The sequence below is a fragment of the Chanodichthys erythropterus genome, chromosome 18 (genome assembly GCF_024489055.1).
Source record: "Chanodichthys erythropterus isolate Z2021 chromosome 18, ASM2448905v1, whole genome shotgun sequence".
Classification (NCBI taxonomy): Eukaryota; Metazoa; Chordata; class Actinopteri; order Cypriniformes; family Xenocyprididae; genus Chanodichthys; species Chanodichthys erythropterus.
This window is the reverse complement of record NC_090238.1, coordinates 25,990,451-26,004,508: the sequence shown is the minus strand read 5'-3', so window position 1 is coordinate 26,004,508 and position 14,058 is coordinate 25,990,451. Positions and strand designations below refer to the sequence as shown.

General features: G+C 42.3%; 1 protein-coding gene across 1 annotated transcript in view; it reads left to right on the top strand.

Moving 5' to 3' along the window:
- mdga2a (MAM domain containing glycosylphosphatidylinositol anchor 2a) overlaps window positions 1-14,058 on the top strand; it is a 177,451-nt gene that overhangs the window by 44,840 nt on the left and 118,553 nt on the right. The window lies entirely within an intron of this gene.

The following is a 14,058-nucleotide window of genomic DNA, read 5'->3' as shown; positions in this document are numbered from 1 at the left end:
CATTTAACCATATAATACTTGTAGCTACCTTCAAATTTTTTTTTTACACAGTTATAGTTTGTTGTATTGTTATCAGTTTTGTTTGTGTAATGTTTTATATTTTCTCCAACATGCATACAGGCCTATAGAATGGTGCATAAAACAAATTAATAAAGAAAAAAATGTAAATAATAAATCAGCTCCATTGTGGATTCCAGTGATCAAGGGCTTTGGCCGTTCCATTTAAACACATCGCAAGGGTTCTGCCAGTAGTGAGCACTCATGCAACGTACAGTAAACAATGATGTACACCGAGTGAATGAGATGGAGGGAAGTTAGCGAGGGTTGTCACTACCTATGCTGCATGCATGCTTCGAATTATGTGAGTAAAGTATTTATTTGGATGTTAAAGTTTTATTCTGAGTGAATTTGAGGCTGTCCTCCGTGGCTAACGGCTATTGCTACACTGTTGGAGAGATTTATAAAGAATGAAGTTTTGTTTATTCATTATACAGACTGCACGTGTTTAAAAATGAAAATAGCGACGGCTCTTGTCTCCGTGAATACAGTAAGAAACGATGGTAACTTTGACCTCATTTAACAGTACATTAACAACATGCTAATGAAACTTTTAGAAAGACATTTTACAAATTTCAGTAAAAATATCATGTTATCATGGATTATGTCAATTATTATTGCTCCATCTGCCATTTTTCGCTGTTGTTCTTGCTTGCTTACCTAGTCTGATTCGGCTGTGTGTAGCTCCAGGTGTTAACTGGCTGCCCTGGTCTAATGCCTTTTATAATGTTGGGAACATCATGGGCTGGCATTATGCAAATATTGGGGGCGTACACCCCAACTGTTATGTAACAGTCGGTGTTATGTTGAGATTCGCCTGTTCTTCGGAGGTCGTTTAAACAAATGAGATTTATATAAGAAGAAGGAAAAAAATGGGGTTTGAGACTCACTGTATGTCTTTTCCATGTACTGAACTCTTGTTATTTAACTATGCCAAGGTAAATTCAATTTTTGAATCAAGGGCACCTTTAAAGAAACACTGATGTAAGGATAGCAGGAAAACATTTTACTTTGTCATGATTCATCCTTGGCTAGAAGTTATATCGGGTATCTTTGTTCTTCCTTCTAGAAATATAGATATATAATGTAAAATGTAGCCCTTTATAATGATGGATGACACTGTGTACTTATTGTCAGTTGAGCTTCATGGCCTTGAGTGGTGCCTCTGAGCCCCTCCACAATTAGCCATGTTCCCAGCATGATTAATACATTAACCATTAGAAATAATCTGATATTTGAAATAGCACTGTCAATTCAGATGTGAATGTGTATATGGGCCTTACAGAATTAGTGCCAGGCTAATGAAAAGTAATGACTCGTTTTGCAGTGCTTATTCAATCGAGCTCCTCTGCAAATGAAGGAGGAAGGAAATTCCATCAGCCCTCAGCCCAGCGGGTTCAGATGATTGCCATCCAGTGCAGCCCCTCTCCTCCATTATAAGTCATCAAAATGAGCGCATCATCAAACGACACACCTAAGACATGGGCGCTAATTGTCTTTAATGCTGCCCTCCTTGCATGTAAAAAACCTACTTAAGAGGGAATAAAAAAGTGCAATAAATCAATTCCGTAATGAATTTAACTCAGATTGTCACTATATAGAGATTTCTAGACAAATGCATTGTGGGTTTGTCCTCTTCCATGTGTCTCACCTCCCCACGGGCTGTAGAATGCTGTGCATTGTATGAACAAGTGGGTTGCCAGGTTGGCTTGGGGTTAATCCTCACGGCTGGAGAACAGAGGGGCTCGGGCAGCAGCAGTTGTCATAGCATGTGTATCAAAGTGATAAGCTCACTCCGCCCAGTAGCTTACTCCACCCAATAGGGCTATTATCCTCCTCTGCCTGTGTCTGATTAGAGTGATTGAGCAAAAGGAATCTGTTCTGTAAAAAAGGATTAATGTTTGCAAACAGAGAGGCCATGCTGTATTTTAGCACCCCACTGACATATTTGACATTTGAAAACATTTTTTTTTTTTTTTTTTTTAATAAGCGCATATCATTTTTGAAAGTCCCAATGTTTATTATATTATATTATATTATATTACATTACATTTAAAGTATCTGGAGCTGTATTTAATCTTAATTCTTGACTTAAAGGGTTAGTTCACCCAAAAATGAAAATTCTGTCATTAATTACTCACCTTCATGTCGTTCCATACCCGTAAGACCTTTGTTCATCTTCGGAACACAGATTGAGATAAACTCAGATGGCTCAGTGAGGCCTGCATTGCCAAAGTCATGCCCCCCAGTGGTGAACCATTGAAATTTCGAAACACTTATGACATAACGAAGCCTCGTTTACTGAAATCACTTGATTTTGGCAGTTTGATACATGCTCTGAACCACTGAATATTCTCACAGATATTAATCACAGATATTGTTGAATAAAGTCACTTCATAACATTAAGGTTGAACCACTGTAGTCACATGAACAGTTTTAAATACATCTTTAGTAGCTTCCTGGGCACTGAATGTGTTAATTATCTTGCTGGCAATGTAGCAAAACATCTTAATTTGTTTTCAGAAGATGAACGAAGGTTTTACGGGTGTGGGACGACATTAGGGTGAGTAATTAATGACAGAATTAACATTTTTGGGTGAACTAACCTTTTAAGACCCAAAGGCTACATTCACACTGCAGGTAAATGTGACCCAAATCTGATTTTTTTTTTTTTTGCCTATATGTGACTCGAATCTGTCGAATCTTTATCGCTAAGTGACGCTATAATCTCAGACTTAGAAAAAAATAGAAAGTAAATGTGTCAGTTCATTCTCTCAAGTATTAATCTACTGCAGCTCGTTGAGAGCTGTGGTAGCAGATGAATTCAACTGAAACATTGTAGTTAAATTCATAATCACAGTGCTGAAATTACACTACAAATGTAGAACTGAAAATAAATGTAGGAGTTTATTATTTGCATCAAATTTAAGCAAAGTAAATGTTAACGCTGTGAGCTCAGTTTTTTATGTAGGCCTATAATTAGAAATGCATGTCAATAGGTTGCCTCTTATACCTTGTTTTCTTTTAATTTGTAGTAGTTTCACTAATTAAAACATTTAAGGGATAGTTCACCCAAAAATGAAAATTTGATGTTTATCTGCTTACCCCCAGGGCATCCAAGATGTAGGTGACTTTTTTTCTTCAGTAGAACACAAATTGTGATTTTTTTTTTTTTTTAACCCTCTGGAGTCTGAGGCTGATTTGGGGCTTGGAGAAGTTTTGACATGCCCTGAAATTTGTGCTTTTTTCAGTTGTTCATAAACATATTAATGACAAAAGTGTCATTACACTGTATTCAGCACAAACTAGGCTACAATAATATGTGAGGAACATGTATGTACATGTTTGTGCACCGCTGCCGTCTTGTCAGTCAAATAATGGGTGTGAATGGGAACACAATCAATAAGAGTCGAAAAAACATGCACAGACAAATTCAAATTAAACTCTGCGGCTTGTGACGACACATTGATGTCCTAAGACACGAAACGATCGGTTTGTGCGAGAAACCAAACAGTATTTATTTACCTCTAATACACCACTATGTCCAACTGTGTTCAGCATTCTCTTAGTGTGGTCTGATCGCGCTCTGACAACGACAGTGATGTCTCGCACTCATTGAAGTATATGCGCGAGACATCACTGCCGTTGTCAGAGCGCGATCAGACATCACCAAGTGAATGCTGAATGCAGTTGGACATAGTGGTGTATTAGAGGTAAAAAATGATGTAAATACTGTTTGGTTTCTCGGTTGTCGCAGGTTGTTTTGCAACACCGTGGGTTGAAGCGACCACACTAACGCGATATTTAGCCCCCAGAATGCGATTGGGCTAGTTTTGGACTTGTTTTGAGAAGTAATTGAGTGGATTTTGTGGTAAAAACCGGGCAACCCTGTTTGTATCGTTCTTTTGAGCATGCATGTCAGTTCAGAATCATGATCTGTTCACACTGGAAATCTCAAATTGGCCACATTTAAAACAACGATGTGAACAGCTATACAAAAAATGAGATCTGAGCAAAAATCGGAATTGAGCATTAAGGCTAGCAGTGTGAACATAGTCAAAGACGGGTGCTCAGTCATGTTCCTAGATATCTATTTTCCTGCTAAGTTCAGCTAATGATCAAACACACCTGAACCAGCTAATTAAGATCTTCAGGAGCACTTGATTATTACAGACAGGGTTGGGTCAGGGTTGAATCTGAACTCTGCAGGTACAGTCAAACCAAAATTTATTCAGACACTTTGAACATTTCATTCATTAATACAGTTAATTCAGTATAGTTTAAAAAAGGTAATAAAATATGACAAGATCTTAGAGTTAAACTGTCAGAAAAAATGTATCTTAAATATGCCAAATAACACTTAAGCAAAACATGGTCAGGTCAAAGTGTCTGAATAATTTTTGGTTCCAATGTTTTATCAATTTTACTGATACTGAATTTTTGCATATAATATGTCAGAGTGTACTTTATTTTGCTATCCTAATCTTACATAAATGAACTATAGTGTATTTTTTAGCATTTTTACTCTATATGGATTAATTTAAGAGCCAATCATACAGCAGAAAAATGCGACAACAGCCAATCAGCGTGCAGCTTTTAACGTTCACGTCAAAGAACAAAGTCAATTTCCTACGGCACTTTGCAAAGCAAACTCGACACAAGGACGACAAAAGTGAGTGGAAGCAGCGACAAAAGTGAAACTAACCTTGAGTTATTATCCAAAAATGATCAAATTGTCGACAAAAAAGGTAACATGAATTCAGTTATATGGAAGTGGTTTGGTTATTTGAAAAGCGACCAGGCGCAGATTAAAACAATCTATAAAATATCGTCGGACGGTAAAAAACAAGACTGGCAACACAACCAACCTATTCCATCACAGTGCTTCCCACACATACCCTGCATCTCAATCTGCTCCCTAGCTTCCTAAGTTGTGAATCAGTATATCATGTAAATTAATATGGCCGACTCCCTGATCAGTGCCCTGACTACTGAACTAGGGAGCTGATTGAGATGCACCCATAGAGTTTACTTGGGTGGGCCACCCAGGTATATTAACGGCCACACAAGTATATTTGGAGACACATTTATGCTTTTATTATTTTTATCCTCTCATTCTTTTGTATCCGCCCAAGATAATGAAACCATCTGCGATCGATTAACTAGTGGAAAGTCTTCCCTCGCCCTACGTGTTTTGTACCTGCTCATTATGTGTGCGTAAGAACTGTTTACTCCTGCTGACATTCCCACGTGTGCTGCAGAGATTCGGTGGATATTTCACAAAGAGCGCTGCATGTTGCAATGGCACAAGGCGGCGCTGTTGTGCATTCTACATGCTCGCGCAACAGCGCTTCAGGCTGCTTTAAAGTGATTATCGATCAATGAAAAGCGCAGATTTATGCCAAGTGATTGCTAATGAACTCAAGTTGATGAATTATTACAATGTCTACTTTATGGATTTATATTAAATGTATTAGCCGGTTGTAAGAATTTACAATTGTGTAGACATTTTAAAATAAGAGTCCCGGTGTATTTCGGGCTTGTTTATAATTAAAAGTCACACGCTAAGTTAGTAATCTGTCTTAATTTTTTAAGGCCAAATGTTTAATCTGTTTTTGTTAGTAAACTATACTTTAAAATATAAGTAATGAACTTAAAATTTTTGTGGCTTCAGTCATAGTTGGGATACTCTTTTAAAGCTGGCAGCATTAACAGTTTATATATCGAAATATATATAGTTATTGATCAATATGGGAAAAAATTATCGAGATTACATTTTTGCCATATCACCCAACCCTAGACTGGGCACCCCTGACCAAATCCATCCATCCATCCATCCATCCATCCATCCATCCATCCATCCATCCATCCATCCATCCATCCATCCATCCATCCATCCATCCATCCATCCATCCATCCATCCATCCATCCATCCATCCATCCATCCATCCATCCATCCATCCATCCATCCAATATTTTGTAACCTGTAATATTTATTTTAAAATACATTGCTTTAAAAAAAAAGAAAGAAAAAAAAAAATTTATGTAAATGTAATAATTTGACAGAATGGTTACTTTACCTGAAAGATGAAAGTATGTCCTCCATGTTCATTTTATCTGTATAGTGTTTTTCTGATCTTATTCATCCAGATGCCAGACTTCTCAAACCTGTAATAAACAAATGTGTCTGCTGCACAGGAATAAAGGAGTCTCAGACAGCTTTATGCTTTTATGTCTGTTTCCATTATTGTTGGGAGCGCAATTGAGAATGGCTTTCCATCAGTGTTCATTACCGTGTTTATACCCATAACTACGACTCTAAATTTAAATGTGTTCTCTAATGCCGTGTCATATGTTCGTTTTTGTAACGTGATCAGAAAGAAAATGCAATTTTCATCTTACTACACAGCAGGGCTTGTATTGACATTTTTTTCAGCCTTTTTTACAAATTTCTCAGTATTTATGTTTGTTCTGAGATGGATTGAAAGGATTTTTTCCCAATCATTTCAAGCAAACAACCATTGAAGTCAATTAGTGATTATTCTAATGAAACACTCTTTATGAAACTTAATGGGCAGAGAAAAAGCACATTAATAATGCAAGAAATAATTGCAAATAAATCATTAATATTTATTGTATTATGCCCAGTCCACTGAAACCACCCATGTGTATCCATGTTATTTGTTTGAGACTCCACATATTCAGTTTATTGATACCCATTTAATGTATTATATAAGTGACGTGTCCTTGTTGTCCTCACTGGTTTTCTGGATGAAATAGAAATTAACATGAATTGATCACCTTTAAACTGAAGCGTTTCCTAATTGTATCATAAATCTTTGTTCCTCTCTGTGGGACTGCAGGCACATGAACAATTTTGGGAGGGGATGCAGGCAGAAATTACTATTGAAATCAAAGCTTGTTCGATTGGAAGGACATCCAAAAGTGCTTCAATTTCCCATGCAGGGTTGACTGCGATACAGACCCAAACTTGAATCACCCTCCAGAGTGGATGAGGCAATCATACAGATGCCGGTTTGATTGATCTGGGCAGGAAACTCCAACACACAACCCATCGACTGCTTTCTGAGATACTAATAACATTCCAGGAAATTAAACTGAGAGTTCAGCCTTATTTATTTCATAGAATATGTACTCACATTCTCAAGACGGTGCTATACTTGACATGTAGCAAGAGATTGGAATGTTGATTTGTTGTGAATATGGATACTATGGAAACACGATCTAGTACGGTGCGGGACTTTTCAGTTGCAGCTGTGGAAATCCACCTAATAAATTAAGAAATTAAGAAATGCTAATTGATTAATGGCTATCCCTGATGGGTTGGGCTAAAAATGTTCTGTTAGGCAATTCAATCCATGAAAGGTGTACTGTTTAAGTCATTTGAAGGAGTGCACTAAACACAAAAATATTTATTTTATTTTATTTTATTTTATTCAATTGTGACCCTGGACCTCAAAACCAGTCTTAAGGGTCAATTTTTTGAAATTGAGTTTTATACAGTTGAGCTCAAAAGTTTACATACCCCTTGCAGAATATGCAAAAATGTTAATCATTTTAACAAAATAAGAAGGATCATGAAAATTGCATGTTATTTTTTATTTAGTACTGTCCTGAATAAAGTATTTCACATAACAGATGTTTACATAAAGTCCACAAGACAAATAAAAATAAATAAATAAATAACTAAAATTGCTGAATTTATACAAATGACTGTATGTCATCTGAAAGCTGAACAAATAAGCTTTCCATTGATGTATGGTTTGTTTGGTTGAGATACAACTATTTGAAAATCTGGAATCTGAGGGTGCAAAAAAATCCAAATATTGAGAAAGTCCTTAGCAATGTATATTACTTACAAAAATATTTTTTTATATATATTTACGGTAGGAAATTTACAAAATATCTTCATGGAACATGATCTTTACTTAATATCCTAATGATTTTTAGCATAAAAGAAAATTCTGACCATACCTTTGATTTTCCATTCATACTAGATCACTTATATTTATATAACAACTTAGGTATAGAAGTCGGGCCCTCAAGGTCAGATTGTGTGACATTTTCTTCCCCCATCAGACTCCTCAACTTCTTGTGACAAGTGGGCTGCATTTAGACTTGCGAACTTCCCTAAGCACTTCCCCTCGGGGGAAGTATGTATATATTTTTTTATTATATATTATTTTTTTTATTATTTTTAATATTAATGTTTTAATATTTGTTTATTATTCACTTTTTAACAGCCAAAGCATACAAATAGGCCTGTAGAATGGTGTGACAAACAAACAAACAAAAAAACCTGTAAATAATAATCAGCTCCATAGCAGATTCCAGGTGATCAGGGCATTCCATTCCAGCATTCAAATTTGGACTTAAACGCAGCCCTACACACACACTCACACACGTTCATCCACATTAACTTAATCTCTGAACTTGCAAACTTTGCACATTTGCACACTCAAAAAAACTCTCCAATACTCCTCCCTGTCTCTTTATTACTGTGCCCTGTTCTATGTAAAATATGTACTGTCTCATGCTGTTTGCACTGTTTTACTTATTTGGAATGTCTACTTATTTTTAAGCCTTTATTTTATTTAGTGTATTTATTATTATTTAATTAAGTACAGTTTAGTTTTGTAGTCCTGCATCTGGTGTTTGTCTTATGTAGCACCATGGTCCTGGAGGTTTCGTTTCGTTTTACTGTGTACAGGCTGTAGAGCTGAAATGATAATAAAGCAACTCTGACTCTAAATTTGAATTAAACAGCTAATTAAATAGTTTATTAAATTTAAATCATTTTGAATGTGTCTGTGAGTTTTGACTTCCCTCTTCCACAACACTTATGAGATATGGAAGAGGAAGTGACATCGCTTGGGTCTTCAGAGGAGCCAACTTGGCAAGTTCTACTCTTATCTAACATTCAGAATTTGTTGTTCCCTTTCGTGGGAACTATCGACGCTACGTCAATGACGTGATGGGAACCCTCTGCATTTTGTGTTCGTGAAGCACCTCTGTATCCAACCAATGAGAAGATGTGACGTCAGAGGCGGGTGACGTCACGGACCAGGAAACTATAAAGCATACCCAGAAACAGAGAACGCCAGCTTCTGTTGTCTTCAGCAAGCGCTATCTGTATCTTGTCTGTCTTATTTACTGTTGTTTGTCCCTGCACATCTCTTGTCCATACACTCATCTCTTCGTCTGAGGACAAGAGTTTCACAGTCACAAAATAAGACAAATATATATATATATATAAATGGCGGAAAAGCAGCAAAACTTTACTTAGTGTGTTCCTCCCTGTCCGCGCTTCATTACGGACGGGGATACACACGATATGTGTGTAAAATGCCTGGGAGTTGAGCACGCACAGGCAGCTCTCGAGGGAGCTGTCTGTGTGCACTGCGAGCGGCTCACTCTCAGAGTGATGCGTTCACGCCGGGCGCTCTTTGAGGAGGGCGCCGCGGCGAGTGTTCCCCGCGGGTCCGGTCCCGCTGCTGCTGAGGCACAGCGAAGGCTGCACTCGTGGGGTTCACAAATGGATTTAGCAGAGGGGGGAGAGACGGGTCCTGCCCTATCGCTCCCCTTACCTGCTGAACCCAGTGTCTCTCCTCTGGTGGCGGAAGCACGCGCTGCGCTTTCTTCCATCCGGAGAGAGACACCGGCACTCAACATGTCTTCCTCCGAGGAGGTTGATGTGGAGGGTGCCGAAGAAGGAGATGAGGGACCGCCATCCTCATCTCCAGCGCACGAGGAGCTTTTGGAGGTAGTGACCAGGGCAGTTGAAAAGTTAAACATAGACTGGCCCGTAGAAAAAAGGGAAAATCAACCTAAAAGCAAGCTTGATGAAAGATTTCTTCCAGCGCGGTCACTACCCCAGCGCCGGGGTCTGCCGTTCTTTCCCGACCTCCACACCGAGGTGTCGAGGTCGTGGAAGAGACCAGTTCAATACCGTGTTTACAGCCCCCAAACATCATTATACAGTAACATCATGGGGCTGAAACACCACGGCTATGGGGCGATGCCTCGGGTGGAAGAGACGCTCGCGAGCTATCTCTCTCCCGAGTCTGCATCGTCCCTTAAGACCCCGACGGGGTCTTAAGGGACTATGTCTCATACTATGTCTATCTTGCAGGCATACCAAGCCGACCTGCTGGGGGAAATAGATGAGAGTGGGGAAGCATCATTTGAAGCCATTCATGAACTTAGAAAGGCAACAGATCTAGCTCTCCGGGCCACCAAGGAGACGGCCAAATCAATCGGCCGCTCTATGGTAGCCCTGGTGGCCACGGAGAGGCATCTATGGCTTAATTTATCCGACATCAAAGAAAAGGATAAAAACGTCCTGATGGACGCGCCGCTGTCTCCTGCTGGCCTGTTCGGCGACGCAGTGACATCTGTCGGCGACAGGTTTCAGGAGACACGCAAACAGTCAGCGGCGTTCCAAAAGCTTCTCCCCCGTCGCTCTCATCCCCCCGAGACTGCTGGGCGGGAGCAGTCTCGGCCGATAGCCAGCTCCTCGGCGCACAGGGCGCAGCAGAAAGCCAGTGTGGCCACCCGGGCTCCCCCGCAGAAAGCTTGGGGACCGGGGCGGTCAGCACAGGCGAAGCCTTCCGGGGGTAGGACGGATCTGAGGACCGTCATTATCTCCCGGAAGGCTTCCAAGAAAAGGTCCTGACGCCAATCATTTGGGACCTTTGAGGGCAGTCCCCTCCGGGGTAATTCAATTATCATCTCGGGCGCCCATTCTACCCCGGTGCCCTCAGGGGGCCGTCCTGCCAACCCTGCCACCCAGCGTGCGTCAGGGCGCAGCGGTCTCCACCGATCCTCCGAGGGGGATCGGTCAGCGCTCGATTCGTTTGTCTGCCGGTGTGCCGCGCCAGATGAACGAGCCAAGTGCTCAAAAAACACCAGAGACCAGTCTCGAGAGACTGGTTCCCTTAGTAGAATATATGGAAGAATGGAAACGTCTCCCGAACATTTCGAAATGGGTGCTGCTCATGATACAACAGGGTTACAGAATTCAGTTCGGTTCTCGACCGCCCAAGTTCAATGGGGTTCTCCACACAGTGGTAGCCCCAGAGCAGTCTCTGGTGATGGAACAAGAAGTTACGACGCTTTTGCAAAAAGGAGCTATAGAGAGGGTTCCTCCTCCCAGCAAAATGTCAGGCTTTTACAGCCGCTACTTCATTGTTCCAAAGAAGGATGGAGGGTTGCGTCCGATCATAGATTTACGTGTGTTAAATCGATCTGTAAAAAAGTTGAAGTTCAAAATGCTCACACTCAAACAGATTATCCCACAGATCAGGTCCGAGGACTGGTTTGTGGCAATAGATCTGAAAGACGCCTATTTCCATGTATCCATCCATCCTTCTCACAGGAAGTTCCTCAGGTTCGCTTTCAGGGGCGAAGCTTACCAATACAGGGTCCTTCCTTTCGGCCTATCTCTATCACCCTGCACGTTCACGAAGTGCGTGGATGCAGCGCTGGCTCCGCTGAGACTCCAGGGCATCCGCGTACTGAACTATATCGACGATTGGTTGATACTAGCTCAAACAGAGCGACTAGCAGTTCAACATCGAGATGTTGTTCTGTCACACATAAAGAAGCTTGGGTTGAGACTCAATGTCAAAAAGAGTGTGCTGGTCCCGAGTCAGGTTGCGAATTATCTAGGTGTAATCTGGGATTCCACCACGATGCAGGCGCAATTGACTCCTGCTCGTGTGAATGCCATTCTCGGGGCCGTGAATGGGGTGAAGTTAGGCCAGTCACTCACTGTAAAACAGTTTCAGAGACTGCTGGGTCTGATGGCAGCTGCGTCCAACGTTATTACTATTGGCCTTCTGCACATGAGACCCTTACAGTGGTGGCTCAGGACCAAGGGGTTTTCCCCGAGGGGAAATCCTTTTCGCATGATCAAAGTCACGCGGCGATGCCTTCGTGCTCTGGTCATGTGGAAAAAGCCTTGGTTCCTGTCCCAAGGACCCGTGATGGGAACTCCTCGTCGTCGCGTAATGCTAACGACAGATGCTTCCCTCACGGGCTGGGGGGCGATCATGAGTGGTCGCTCAGCTCAGGGTCTCTGGGAGGACCACCAGCTCTCCTGGCACATAAATCGGCTGGAGATGATGGCGGTGTTTCTAGCTCTAAAACACTTCCTCCCAGACCTGAGGGGAAACCATGTGTTGGTCCGCACGGACAACACTACGGTGGTCTCATATATCAACCACCAGGGGGCTTGCGGTCTCGCCTGCTATGCAAATTGGTCAGCCGCATCCTCCTGTGGGCCCAGGGAAAACTCCTTTCACTGAAAGCGGCATATATACCCGGGCGGATGAAAGTGGGAGCAGACCCCCTGTCGAGGCAGGGCGCGAGGCCGGGGAATGGAAACTCCACACCGAGGTGGTGGAGTTGATATGGAAAGTCTACGGACGAGCTCAAGTCGATCTATTTGCCACAGAGGAGTCAACTCAGTGCCCTCTGTGGTACTCTCTGGAGCACCCAGCACCCCTAGGGCTGGATGCTATGCTACAGACGTGGCCGAGGCTACGTCTGTACGCATTCCCCCCAGTCTCGTTGCTCCCGGGAGTTCTGGACAAGGTTCGCCAGGAAAGGGCCGACATAATACTGGTGGCTCCTTACTGGCCGACAAGAATATGGTTTGCAGACCTAATATCTCTCCTTCACGGCTCTCCAATGGAGCTTCCTCTCAGACAGGACCTCCTGTCTCAAGCAGGCGGCACGATTCTCCATCCCCGCCCAGAAATGTGGAAGCTATGGGCCTGGCCTCTGAGGGGGCAAGGCTCATAGAATCTGGTCTCCCAACCGAGGTTGTGGAGACCATCCTTCAATCCAGAGCTCCCTCCACGAGGAAGCTGTATATGTACAAGTGGAAACTGTTCGCCACATGGTGTGGCCAGCGTAATATGGACCCCGTCCACTCTCCTATTAGCTGTGTGCTACAATTCCTTCAGGAAAAATTTTCAGAAGGCTTAACCCCTTCAACATTGAAGGTATATATTGCAGCCATCTCGGCTTATCATAACCCTGTAGGGGGCTCCTCGGTGGGTCGAGACCCCCTAGTCATACGCTTCCTCCGTGGTGCACTGAGGTTGAGGCCTGCGGTGCGCACAAAAACTCCGACCTGGGACTTATCTATTGTGCTCCAATTGTTAGCTGAGGCTCCCTTCGAACCAATAGAAGAAGTGTCAGATAAATTTCTAACACTAAAAACAGTCTTTCTGTTGGCAATTTCTTCCTTGAAAAGGATTGGTGATTTGCAAGCACTGTCAGTTGCTCCATCATGCTTAGAATTTGCGCCTGGTATGATCAAGGCTTTCTTACATACTAGACCGGGCTACGTGCCAAAGGTCCCCACTAGAGTCCCAGGTCCCATTGTACTGGAGGCTTTCTGTCCTCCACCATTTGAAAATCAGGATCAGGAAAAACGTAATCTGCTTTGCCCTGTGAGGGCGCTGGATGCCTACACCCACAGAGCTGCCCTGTGGAGAAAAACAGATCAATTATTTGTATGTTACGGGTCCCCTAGAAGAGGGGGCCCAGCATCCAAGCAGAGGATGAGCAAGTGGGTGGTCGAGGCCATCTCACTTGCATATAAAGCAGTGGGACAGCCATGTCCCTTAGCCGTTAGAGCTCATTCTACAAGAGGTATGGCCGCTTCTAAAGCTCTTCTGTCAGGAGTGTCTCTGGACGACATATGTGGTGCAGCTGGATGGTCATCCCAGCACACTTTCATCAGATTTTATAATCTTAATATAAGTTCTACTCCAGGTTCCTTGGTCTTGCAAGATAGCAGCCAGGCACTTGAAGATACGGCGTAGTTGGGACAGCGTTCCCATCACGTCATTGACGTAGCGTCGATAGTTCCCACGAAAGGGAACGTCTCGGGTTACGAGTGTAACCCCTGTTCCCTGAGTAAGGGAACGAGACGCTACGTCGCGTTGCCGTACCTCCTTCATACC